The sequence below is a fragment of the Triticum urartu genome, chromosome 3 (assembly GCF_003073215.2).
Source record: "Triticum urartu cultivar G1812 chromosome 3, Tu2.1, whole genome shotgun sequence".
NCBI classification, from domain to species: Eukaryota; Viridiplantae; Streptophyta; class Magnoliopsida; order Poales; family Poaceae; genus Triticum; species Triticum urartu.
In genome coordinates this window covers 434,642,371-434,653,698 of record NC_053024.1, presented here as the reverse complement: position 1 = coordinate 434,653,698, position 11,328 = coordinate 434,642,371, and the positions used below count along the sequence as shown (strand labels likewise).

The following is an 11,328-nucleotide window of genomic DNA, read 5'->3' as shown; positions in this document are numbered from 1 at the left end:
CAACGTGGTCAACAACCGAGATTCATCGGAAGATGACTGTACGTGAGAGGCTGACAGTGGGGACACACCACGCCCATGGACGCATGCATGCAACGGAATGCGGGGAGGTCAACATGGTCAAGGAACGACTTCCATCGGAAGTATACTGTACGTGGAGAATCTCAGCTGGGTCCACGGCCGCAGCAAGTAACTGCCTCCTGATTACGCGGAAAATAATGATTCCTCCAACTGACAGCAGGGACCCACTGGACGGGCCACCGTATTTTGCGAAAAAAGCGTTTGCCCCCTGACTGCCGGGACCCACCTGACGGGCCACCGTATTTCACAAAAAAAAATGTTCCCCCCGCTGTCAGCTCGGACCCATCGGAAGTGCCTCCTTATTACGCACAAAAATATGAATACTCCCCTGGCTAGCTGGGACCAACCTTGGTGGGAGGCTGACTTGTGGGCCTACTAAGTTGACGGGGACGAAGGGCTTTGTCAACTTAGTCAATATGAACGATTCTAGCTCAAGTGACCGTACGATGTCCATCCAACGGCCGTAGTGCTTCTTCAACCTCTGGTCTTCTTGCTCCAGCCGCCCAAAGCAGCGTCGGTCGTGCCGCATGCTCCTGCCTCCCGTGGCCGGCTGTGCTGCCGCGGAGGCCTCACCGCCCCCTACTATTCCCACCAATGGCCAGGCCCTGCGGCGAGGGCAGCCTCACACCGCAGCCGAACCAGTGAACCCTCGTACTCCTCTCCGCGCGGGCTTACACTGCCACGTCTTCCCCGGCTCCGCGCCGTCCCCTTCCTAGGCCTCGCCATCGTCCACCGCCGTGGTGCTCTCCGCACGGCGTGGTCAACGTGGTCAAGGAACGACTTCCATCGGAAGAGTACTGTACGTGGAGAGGCTGACAGCTGGGTCCACGACCACAACCCAGTTTTTTTGTGATTTGCCAAGTAAGTTACTTTGTCAGGCCTATTGGACTGCAAATCTTTCAAGACGAGGAGAGCTTTCATTCGGCTGGCCGAGAAAATGACCCATTAGTAATGAGAAATGGGATGTACATTTTTAAAACACATCAAACTGGCAATTAGTTCCAAATATCTTTTTTTCATATTGAGATTTTAAATTTCATTAATTTTTATGCGTGGAGAATTTGTTGGATTTTATATCGATATACATTTATTTTAAAAATCAGTCTGAATGTGAGTCAAAATTTTGGGATTAAAAACAGTTCGGACCGCACCAAAATATGCAAAATTTCATATAATTTTTTAACTGTGGCCACAATATGGGCTGTAATGCTAACAAAAAGAATATGGGCTCCAAAAAAAACCTTAATAATTAGCAAATGGGCTGTAAATTATTAGAAATAATGGCAGATGGGTTGTATGCTGTTTTCCACAGATTTGGGGCTTTCCTAAAAAAAGGTTGACGCATAAGCAGTGACTGTTGAATGGCCATCCAACGGCCGTCGTGCTTCTTCAATCTCTGCTTTTCCTGCTCCAGCCGCTCAATCAAGCGCCGGCGGGACTGCCTGCTCCCTCCTCCCCGCGGCCGGCTCTGCTGTCGCGCAGGCCTCACCGCCCCACCGTACTCCCATCGCTGGCCTAGCCATCCCTCTACTCACCCACACCTGCTGTTATTCTCCAGCGATGGCAGACGAACCAGTAAACCCTCGTAAAGTCGTACTCCCCTCCGCGTGGGAAACAACTGTCGAGTCTTCCCTGCCTCCGTGTCGTTCCCTTCCTAGGCCTCGCCGTCGTCCACCGCCCTGGTGCTCTCGGCGCGGCTTGGTCAACGTGATCAACGACCGACTTGCATCTGAAGTGGACTGTATGTGGAGAGGCCGACAACTGGGTCCACGGCCGCACGCAAGGAAATGCCTCCTTATTACGCGCAAAATAATGATTCCTCCACCTGACATCAGGGACCCACCGAAAGGGCCTCTGTATTTCGCAAAAAAACGTTACCGCCGCTGACAGCTCGGACCCACCAGCTATATCTTCACACGCAAGGAAGTGCCTCCTTATTACGCAAAAAAAATGAATACTCCCCCTGTTAGCTGGGACCCAGTATAGTGGCAGGCTGACTTGTGGGCCTACTAAGTTGATGGGGACGGAGGGCTTTGTCAACTTAGTCAATATGCACGATTCTAGCTCCAGTGACCGTACGATGTCCATCCAACGGCTGTAGTGCTTCTTCAACCTCTGGTCTTCTTGCTCCAACCACCCAAACCAGCGTCGGTCGTGCCTCGTGCTCCTGCCTCCCGTGGCTGGCTGCGATGCGGCGGAGGCCTCACCGCCCCCTACTACTCCCACCGCTGGCCAGGCCATCCCTCTACTCACCCACACCCACTATTATTCTGCGGTGACGACAGCCTCACACCGCGGCGAACCAGTGAACCCTTGTACTCCTCTACGCGTGGGCATCCACTACCGCATTTTCCCCCGCTCCGCGTTGTCCCGTTCCTAGGCCTCGCCGTCGTCCATCGCCCTGGTGCTCTCGGCGTGGCGTGGTCAACATGGTCAAGGAACGGCTTCCATCGGACGTGGACTGTACGTGGAGAGGCTGACAGCTGGGTCCACAGTTGCAGCAAGGAAGTGCCTCCTTATTACGTGCAAATAAATATTCCTCCACCTGACAACGGGGACCCACCGGGCGGGCCACCGTATTTCGCGAAAAAAACATTTGCCCCTGACTGCTGGGACCCACCAGCTACATCTTCGCACGCAAGGAAGTGCGTCCGGGCAAAAAAACGATTCGCCCCCCTGACTGTTGGGACCCACCAGCTACATCTTCGCAGGCAATGAAGTGCCTGACAGTCAGGACCCACCTGGTCGAACCTTACGTAGCATTGTCATTCTGGTCGCGAACGTGTACGTACATATATACTGGTGGATGTAGAGGCGCGCACGTGTCATAGTAGAGGCGCGCACGTAGCATGTACACGTACGTACAATGGCCAGGGTGCAAGAAAGAAAATACGCCCACGTATGTGTACATACGGGCGGGGTCTCGAATGCCTACTCGCGCATACGTACGGCCAGGGCTCGTGTACATGACTAGGTCAGAACGGAGAAACAGCGTCGTCATCGTGTTCATGGGGAGGCAACGGAATGCGTCGTGTTCATGGGGAGGCAACGGAATGCGTCATGTTCATCGGGAGGCAATGGAACGCGTGGGAGCCAACCGACTGGGTCGGAACGGAATGCATGGCCGTGTTCATCAGGAGGGCTTGGACGGAACAGGCGATGGAAACGAGGCCTGGCGTACCGCACAACGGAGGAAACGGACCTCCTACGTCCGGAAGGGGGTCCTGTTGATTGGGAGGGGTGTGGCGTACCGCAAAACGGAGGAAACGGACCTCCTACGGTCGAAACGGGGGTCCTGTTAATCGGGAGGGGTGGGGCGTACCGCAAAACGGACGAAACGAACCTCCTATGGTCAAAACGGGGGTCATGTTGATCGGGAGGGGTGTGGCGTACCGCAAAACGGACGAAACGGACCTCCTACGGTCGAAACGGGGGTCCTGTTCATCGGGAGGGGTGTGGCGTACCACAAAACGGGACTCCACGCGATACTGTTCATCTCCACCGTCGACCTCCTCCAGCCTCCACGGGCTACCGTCGACCTCCTCCAGCCTCCACGGGCTCCTGTTCATCCAGCCTCCACCGCGCGCTACTCCACCGACTACTGTTGAACCACCCCTCCACGGGCACCCCTCCACCGTCTACTGTTCATCCAGCCCTCCACACCACGGGGTCCTGTTCAACCACCCCTCCACGGGCACCCCTCCACCGTCTACTGTTCATCCAGCCCTCCACACCACGGGGTCCTGTTCATCCGGAGGCAACGCCACCGCTCACTGTTCATCCACCCCCCCTCCCGCAGCGCTCACTGTTCATCCCAGAGGCAGCATCGATTGGCTTCAGTTAGCAGCAGTAGTGAAGGAATCGCTCGATCGGGTTCAGTTAACAGCCATCGATCGATCGCTCGGGTTCAGTAACGCGTAGCCTGCAGTGCAACCGCTCGGGTTCAGTTAGAGCCCAACGCCTCGCTCGGGTTCAGTTAGAGCCAACGCCTCGCACACACGCGCGTACGTGTATGAGAGAAATGCGCATCGCTCGGCCCCCGACCTCCCACCGTAACCGGGAACTCCCCGAAATTTTCCTCGCCCTCGCTTCTACCACGGTTTTTTCCGTCATGGACAGCCCAAAGAATGTCATGCAGCTGCGTCTCCGGTCCGCCCAGGACGAAAATCCCATTTTCTGTCATGATTTTTTGCCATAGAAGTAGGAGCCCACCACATCTATGATGATACTGGGTTTTGTCACAATTATCGTCATAGAAGTGTCATATGTATGACAGGAAAAAAATTCGTTCGGCCCAAAATGCCACGGATGTGTCTTTTTTTTGTAGTGCAAGTTGGCCAGGCGCGCCTCCTCCAAGGCCCGGGCCTCGTGGGTTTCTCCGACAATAGGAGTGTGAAGTGCATCCATATTGCGGCGGCGAAGATCTTCCCTCTGCTGCGAATAGAGGGGTTCAGGGCGGTACTCTTCGTGGACGCGCGACTGATCGCTGATGCCATCGCCACCGTCATCGCGGGGGAAGCCAGGAGGACTGCATGGTCCATTGACCATCAAGACTTCCGCCACGAGGTCACTAATGTCGCACTCAGATGCAGTCTTGATGGAGCCAGTCGAACAGGTCGTAGAGAGTTTCATCGGGCTCGATCACCGCGATTTGTGGGATGGACGATTGGCGGGCCACCGCGTGCCTCACCCACCGCTGGAGTCATGACCGACCGGATCGCTTCCGCCGGCGAGCAGCAGGGAGCGAGGACGCCGTAGGAGCTGACTGATACTGAGTTGACGGCTGTCGAAGAAGGACGCCGCGGACGCACGCGCGGAAGTGCGTCACCCCGTGGATGGGGAGCGCATCGGCGTCGAGTGGAGCCTCATGGAGCCAAGCAGAGCCGTCGGTGGTGAAGACGAGCATGCCAAGACGGATCTCACGGCCCTCAGCCAATCCTCCGCCAGAAGCCATGATGATGGGAATTGGAAAAATCGCAACTTCTCCAACAAACTGCTAAGACACCGGCCCCAAGGTGGGCGCCAACTGTCGTGGGTCTAAGACTAACAGTAGAATGCGGGGTAGGTATAAGGAGGCAAGATCCTAGCTAGGGAGTAGTTGTACACACGAGTTTATGAGTTCAGGCCCTTCACGGAGGAAGTAACAGCCCTACGTCTCAGTGCCTAGAGGTGGTCGACTGGATTGTGTATATGTGTGTGCTTACAAAGGATGCGAACCCTTGTCCCAGAGGAGGGGAGTGGCTTATATAGAGTGCGCCAGGACCCCAGCTCTCCTCCGTTACACAAGATTCAATGTACATTAAGAGTGGAACGTTACTGGTGACGCTAGCAATTAAGTGATATAAATGATAATTAAGTCTATGAGTAAATGCCCGACCGTTGTTCTATAGAGTGGCTTTAGGTCTTCTGTACGTCGAGTGGTTATCGAGACGGTCGAGTGTCATTGATTTTTCCGAGTGGAATGTCTCTGGTCGAGTGGATGATGGTACCCTTTGAATGTTTCTGGCTTTAGGGCGATGACCTTGGGGAGGGCGTCCAGGTCAGGCCTATGAGCCTACTCTAGGTACATAGCTTCATCACCTGCCCCCCTGGGCGTGCCCCTGACACTCACGGCCCCCCCGTAAGGCGGTGATTGCACTTCTTTGGCCGCAAGAAAGCTAATTTTCGGGGAAAAATCGGAGCGAAGGTTTCAATCCAATCGGAGTTACGGATCTCCGGATATATAAGAAACGGTGAAAGGGCAGAATTCCAGAACGCAGAAAACAGATCCAATCTCGGAGGGGCTCTCGCCCCTACCATGCCATGGAGGCCATGGACCAGAGGAGAAACCCTTCTCCCATCTAGGGAGAAGGTCAAGGAAGAAGAAGAAGAAGAAGGGGGGATCTCTCCCCCTCGCTTCCGGTGGCGCCGGAACGCCGCCGGGGGCCATCATCATCACCGCAATCTACACCAACACCTCCGCCATCTTCACCAACATCTCCATCACCTTCCCCCCCTCTATCCAGCGGTTCACTCTCCCGGGACCCGCTTTACCCTCTACTTGAACATGGTGCTTTATGCTTCATATTATTATCCAATGATGTGTTGCCACCCTATGATGTCTGAGTAGATTTTCGTTGTCCTATCGGTGGTTGATGAATTGCTATGATTGATTTAATTTGCTTGTGGTTATGTTGTTGTCCTTTGGTGCCCATCATATGAGCGCGCGCGTGGATCATAGCATAGGGTTAGTTGTATGTTGAGAGGACTATGTATTGGAGGGCAAGAGTGACAGAAACTTCAACCTAGCATAGAAATTGATGCATACGGGATTGAAGGGGGACCAATATATCTTAATGCTATGGTTGGGTTTTATCTCAATGAACGTTAGTAGTTGCGGATGCTTGCTAATAGTTCCAATCATAAGTGCATAGAATTCCAAGTCGGAGATGACATGCTAGCAGTGGCCTCTCCCACATAAAACTTGCTATCGGTCTAGTAACATAGTCAATTGCTTACGGACAAATTCGCAACTCCTACCACCACTTTTCCACACTCGCTATACTAACTTTATTGCTTCTTTACCTAAACAGCCCCTACTTTTTATTTACATGCACTTTATATTCTTGCAAACCGATCCAAAAACACCTACAAAGTACTTCTAGTTTTATACTTGTTCTAGGTAAAGCAAACGTTAAGCGTGCGTAGAGTTGTATCGATGGTCAATAGAACTTGAGAGAATATTTGTTCCACCTTTAGCTCCTTGTTGGGTTCGACACTCTTACTTATCGAAAGAGGCTACAATTGATCCCCTATACTTGTGGGTTATCAAGACCTTTTTCTGGCGCCGTTGCCGGGGAGTCATAGCGTGGGGTGAATATTCTCGTGTGTGCTTGTTTGCTTTATCACTAAGTAATTTTTATTTGCTGTTCTAAGTTGTTTTCTATCTTTAGTTATGGGTAGGAAACGCAAAATACCAAAAAAATTAGTTGTACCTGCTACACCAATGGTTGAAGAACCACTCAAAATCTATCACACTCCTAAAGCTTTTTACTTGGATCATCTTCGACCCCTTTGTGCTCGTGCTGAAACCCCAACTAGCTTATCGAGGGAAAATCTTTAGATGAGCATGCTTGTTATGTGCGACACCGCTTATCTCAAAAAGGGGAACATTTACTGGATCAAATTCACCGTTTGTAGTGCTATGCTTGGAATTTATGTGAAATATATGATGTTACTTGTTGTTCTAAAAACCCTAAGAAACACCTTCCTTACCAATGTGAGTTTAGGGATAATGGAATCGTGTCTTCGTATGCTAAGGGTGTTTATAATTACTATGATTTTCAACAAATTGAAGAATTTGTTGCTTTTAAGGGTGCTTATGAAATTGCTTCTTTGATTGAAAAGTATGATGCTACTCTTTACAAATCTGAAAATTTTGCCATACTTAAATATTGTTATGATAATTATGCCTCTAATGCCTATGTTAAACCATATATTGAGGACTCCGCCGCTGTCCGAGAAGAGACTAATATTTTGCAGGAATCTATGGAAGAAGAAATTAATGACATTATGAGCTCATTGGATGAAAAAGATGAGGAGGAGAGCGAAGAACAAAAGGAGGAAGAGCGGATTGATCACCCGTGTCCACCTTCTAATGGGAGTAACTCTTCAACTCATACATTGTTTAATGTCCCTTCGTGCTTACCGAAGGATGATTGCTATGATGACTGTTATGATCCCGTTGATTCTCTTGAAATATCCCTTTTTGATGATACTTGCTATGCTTGTGTCCAAGATGCCAATATGAATTATGCTTATAGAGATGAACTTGCTATAGTTCCTTATGTTAAACATGAAATTGTTGCTATTGCACCCACGCATGATAGTCCTATTATCTTTTTGAATTCTCCCAACTACACTATATCGGAGAAGTTTACCCTTATTAAGGATTATATTGATGGGTTGCCTTTTACCGTTGCACATGATGATTTTGATAGATATAATATGCATGTGCTTGCTGCTCCTACTTGCAATTATTATGAGAGAGGAACTACATCTTCGCCTATTTATGTTTCCAACACGAAAAAATTGCAAGAAACTGCTTATACTATGTATTGGCCTTTACTTTATGTGCATGAATTGTTCTTTTATGACATGCCGATGCATAGGAAGAGAGTTAGACTTCGTCGTTACATGATATATGTTACTTTGTGCTCACTACTAAATTACAAATCTTATCTATACTAATTGGAGGCACCATATGAGACTCCACGTTAATCCTTAATAAGTAAACAAATTGACCGTCTGATCTGCTGATTAATTATCTACAGCCGTATGATGTGTCTCAAGAGTCCTTGGTTATTGTCCCATGTCCACCTCTTTAGAAAAATGTAAAAAAATTCGTTTGATGTATCTCAAGAGTCCTTGGTTATTGTCCCACGTGCACTTCTTTAGGAAAAGGTAAAAATCTTTCCTTGCAGATTTCTTCCTCCACTGACGCACACAATCACAGAGCCCTAGCGCTCCTCCTCCTCCTCCTCCTCCTCATCTGGTCCTCTTCCTCTCTCCCATCTAAAGTGAGCCAACCAGCTATTCCCAATATCTTTCCTCTATGACCATTGAATCTCAATGATATAAGTCCCCAACCACGATCCAATCTATGTGGGTTTGGGATGAGGTCCTCCAATCACTCAGCTTCTAGGCCCCGATGAGTTGTAATTCATGTTGGTTGATGCAGCGGAGAAGGAGGTTCATCAAAGGTATTTGACACAGATCAGCTAGCCGCTATTGTTGGTCCCTTTTGACAGAAAACTTCTCTGGCCTAATTTCCTGTAGATCGCCCCTCCTACTGTTGTCATGCCTCCCTGTACAGTCTAGCCTAATTTCCTGTAGATCGCCCCTCCTACTGTCGTCATGCCTCCCTGTACAGTCCAGCCTCTCCCAATTCGACTAACCTCTCCCCATGTGACGTCGGTCTATCGCACGGCAGGCCGAAGTTGTCTTCTCCTCCTCGGCCTGCAGGATTCTGAGTTAAGCAGCAGTCCCGGAGGAACTGAGCATGGTTCTGGTGGCTTTTGATATTATCCCATTGGCCCCTTAAGATTATGTTATACTCCCTCCGTCTCAAAATTTTTGTTTTAGATTTGTCGGAATAGATCCGTATTCCGACAAATCTAAGACAAAAATTTTGGGACGGAGGGAGTAGTTCTGAAGTGACAAGGGCGAGGTGAAATAACATGCGTTCCCCAAGGTTAGGTTGCCTCTCCATGTCCCTGACTCCCTGCGCATATGAACACAGCTATTATCTGATTCCTGTGATCTAAGGAAGGATGAAGTTGATGGTTCCTACCTGACATACTGCTCTAATTATGTTTTCGTTTGATATGTATTTTGTATGAAATTACAGTATTTGATGCAATGTGTTATCTCTTCAAATTTAAGAAGCATGGAAGAATCTGAATATCACATGTTGTGGTTTGTTCATTTCGAAGCACTCTGTCGTTATATTCAGCATCTGCTAATAGTCCATGTTGCTTTCGGCATATACAGTTTGGCTTATAGTTTATAGCAACCCAAATTAAGGATTTTGTGTTCATCTCTGCTGTGCTTAATGATGGTCGGTATTTAGTTTCTCTAGCGGAAGTTTGCGATGATGTAGTACTAGGAATGATTATCCTGATGTGAGAGTGTCTTTCTTGATGGAAGCAAGATGTGATACTTTAATTAGTATTTCATGCAGAGAAGATATGTATACAATTAAGGTATATGACTTGATACTTACTGTGCTTGGAGATTAAGGTTCCACAAGACTAATTGATCTGTTAAATTGTTTTCAGTTTAGGTGTTCAAGGTGGAAACTTGATGACAACAATAATGTCTATTTCAGTTTTTTGTGTGAATAGAAGAAAGAAAATCCTCAGTTTGACCCTCATTCAAAATGAGGAATTGGAGCAACACCTATCAGGGAATTTGAATTAAACCAAAAGGAAGGTACCATATATGTATAGACTATGCTACTTCTAATTTTTGCTAAGTCCACCATGTTTTAGTTTATTCTTGGAAATATCAGGATCGCCCTCAGTTTCTATTATTTATTAAAATGAAATTGCAGACATTGTTCATAGCGTCATGACTCGGACAAACTATAGTCTGTACTGGATATTTTGTTTTTCCAATAGTACAAGTCAAACCTGCAGTAGCATAAGTATTTTTGATTACTAATGGTTCAATAATTCAGTTTTAGTATAAGTTCAAATCCGCATTCCACAGTATCTATACAAAGATACTGAGAGAAATCAATTCATCATGCAGAACTGCTATATTATCCCTCCCGTGCTCTTCACCTCCGCCATCCATGTTGCAAGCAGGACACACATACCCCAAGCCAAAATCTTACATGTTCATCAAAGCTGAACCACCGATCAGTACACATCCCAGTAAGCTAATTTAGTTGGTTTTGTGATGGGGTGAGCAACGATGCCACTTCAGGATTTCAGATCTTTCAGCTGTTCTTTTGGTTTATACCTAGCATTTACTTATTGTTTTGTGTGCTATTCTCACTGCTAGAGGGGTTGTCGAATTAATTTGTAATGTGTTTGTATCATAAATCTACTGCAGATTTTCAATCTGAGAGTTAAAACAAATAATAATTGATTATTTTCTATCTTCCCAACTTAATATGAATATTTGGTCTAATAAGTAACACACATGCTCAATCTAAAATTTTCAGCGTGAATGCCAAGCAACAAAGGTTTGTACTATTCAGAGAATAGCATTATGGTAATTGTGGGAACGGATGAAGGCAAGGTATTCCCGTCAAGAGAAGGATGACTACATATAAAGCAAGGCATGCAAGGATGATGCATTGCTTAATGCCTAATCGCCTAACTATTATTCATGTGCTCAGTTATGTTAGTATACTTATACAATAGTTAACAAACAAAAGTAGTCTAGCAACGTATCTCTGTTTAATTTTGACTCTAGACTTCTCAATTTGAGGTGTTGTTACCGAAAAGAAGAAGACTGATTTTGGTTCACTGCCATGGACGTAGTTTTTCCTTTAGTGGGTTTCATTCGTTGCTTCTCAGCATCCATTCTACTTTATAGCTGAACTCTATATGATTAAAATCTTGGAGATAAATTATAGGCATACTAATTAGGTTCCTAATAATCAACTTAGGCTCCTGCGCTGAAATAGGGCGATTGGCTCGGGTCAATGGATTGCACGGTAGGGAAACAGAGCACAGCAATGGCCACGCTTTGCAGAAT

At 47.7% G+C, this 11,328-nt stretch overlaps 1 long non-coding RNA gene across 2 annotated transcripts; it reads left to right on the top strand.

Moving 5' to 3' along the window:
- Positions 1 to 8,550: 8,550 nt before the first annotated feature.
- Positions 8,551 to 11,122, top strand: LOC125544231. Of its 2 annotated transcripts, XR_007299350.1 has the most exons (4): positions 8,551 to 8,819; positions 9,897 to 10,050; positions 10,372 to 10,526; positions 10,790 to 11,122. It is a non-coding gene; the product is annotated as an uncharacterized LOC125544231 (long non-coding RNA). The 2 variants fall into 2 exon arrangements; XR_007299349.1 differs by lacking the exon at positions 10,790 to 11,122 and having other exon boundaries at positions 10,372 to 10,723.
- Positions 11,123 to 11,328: the final 206 nt, after the last annotated feature.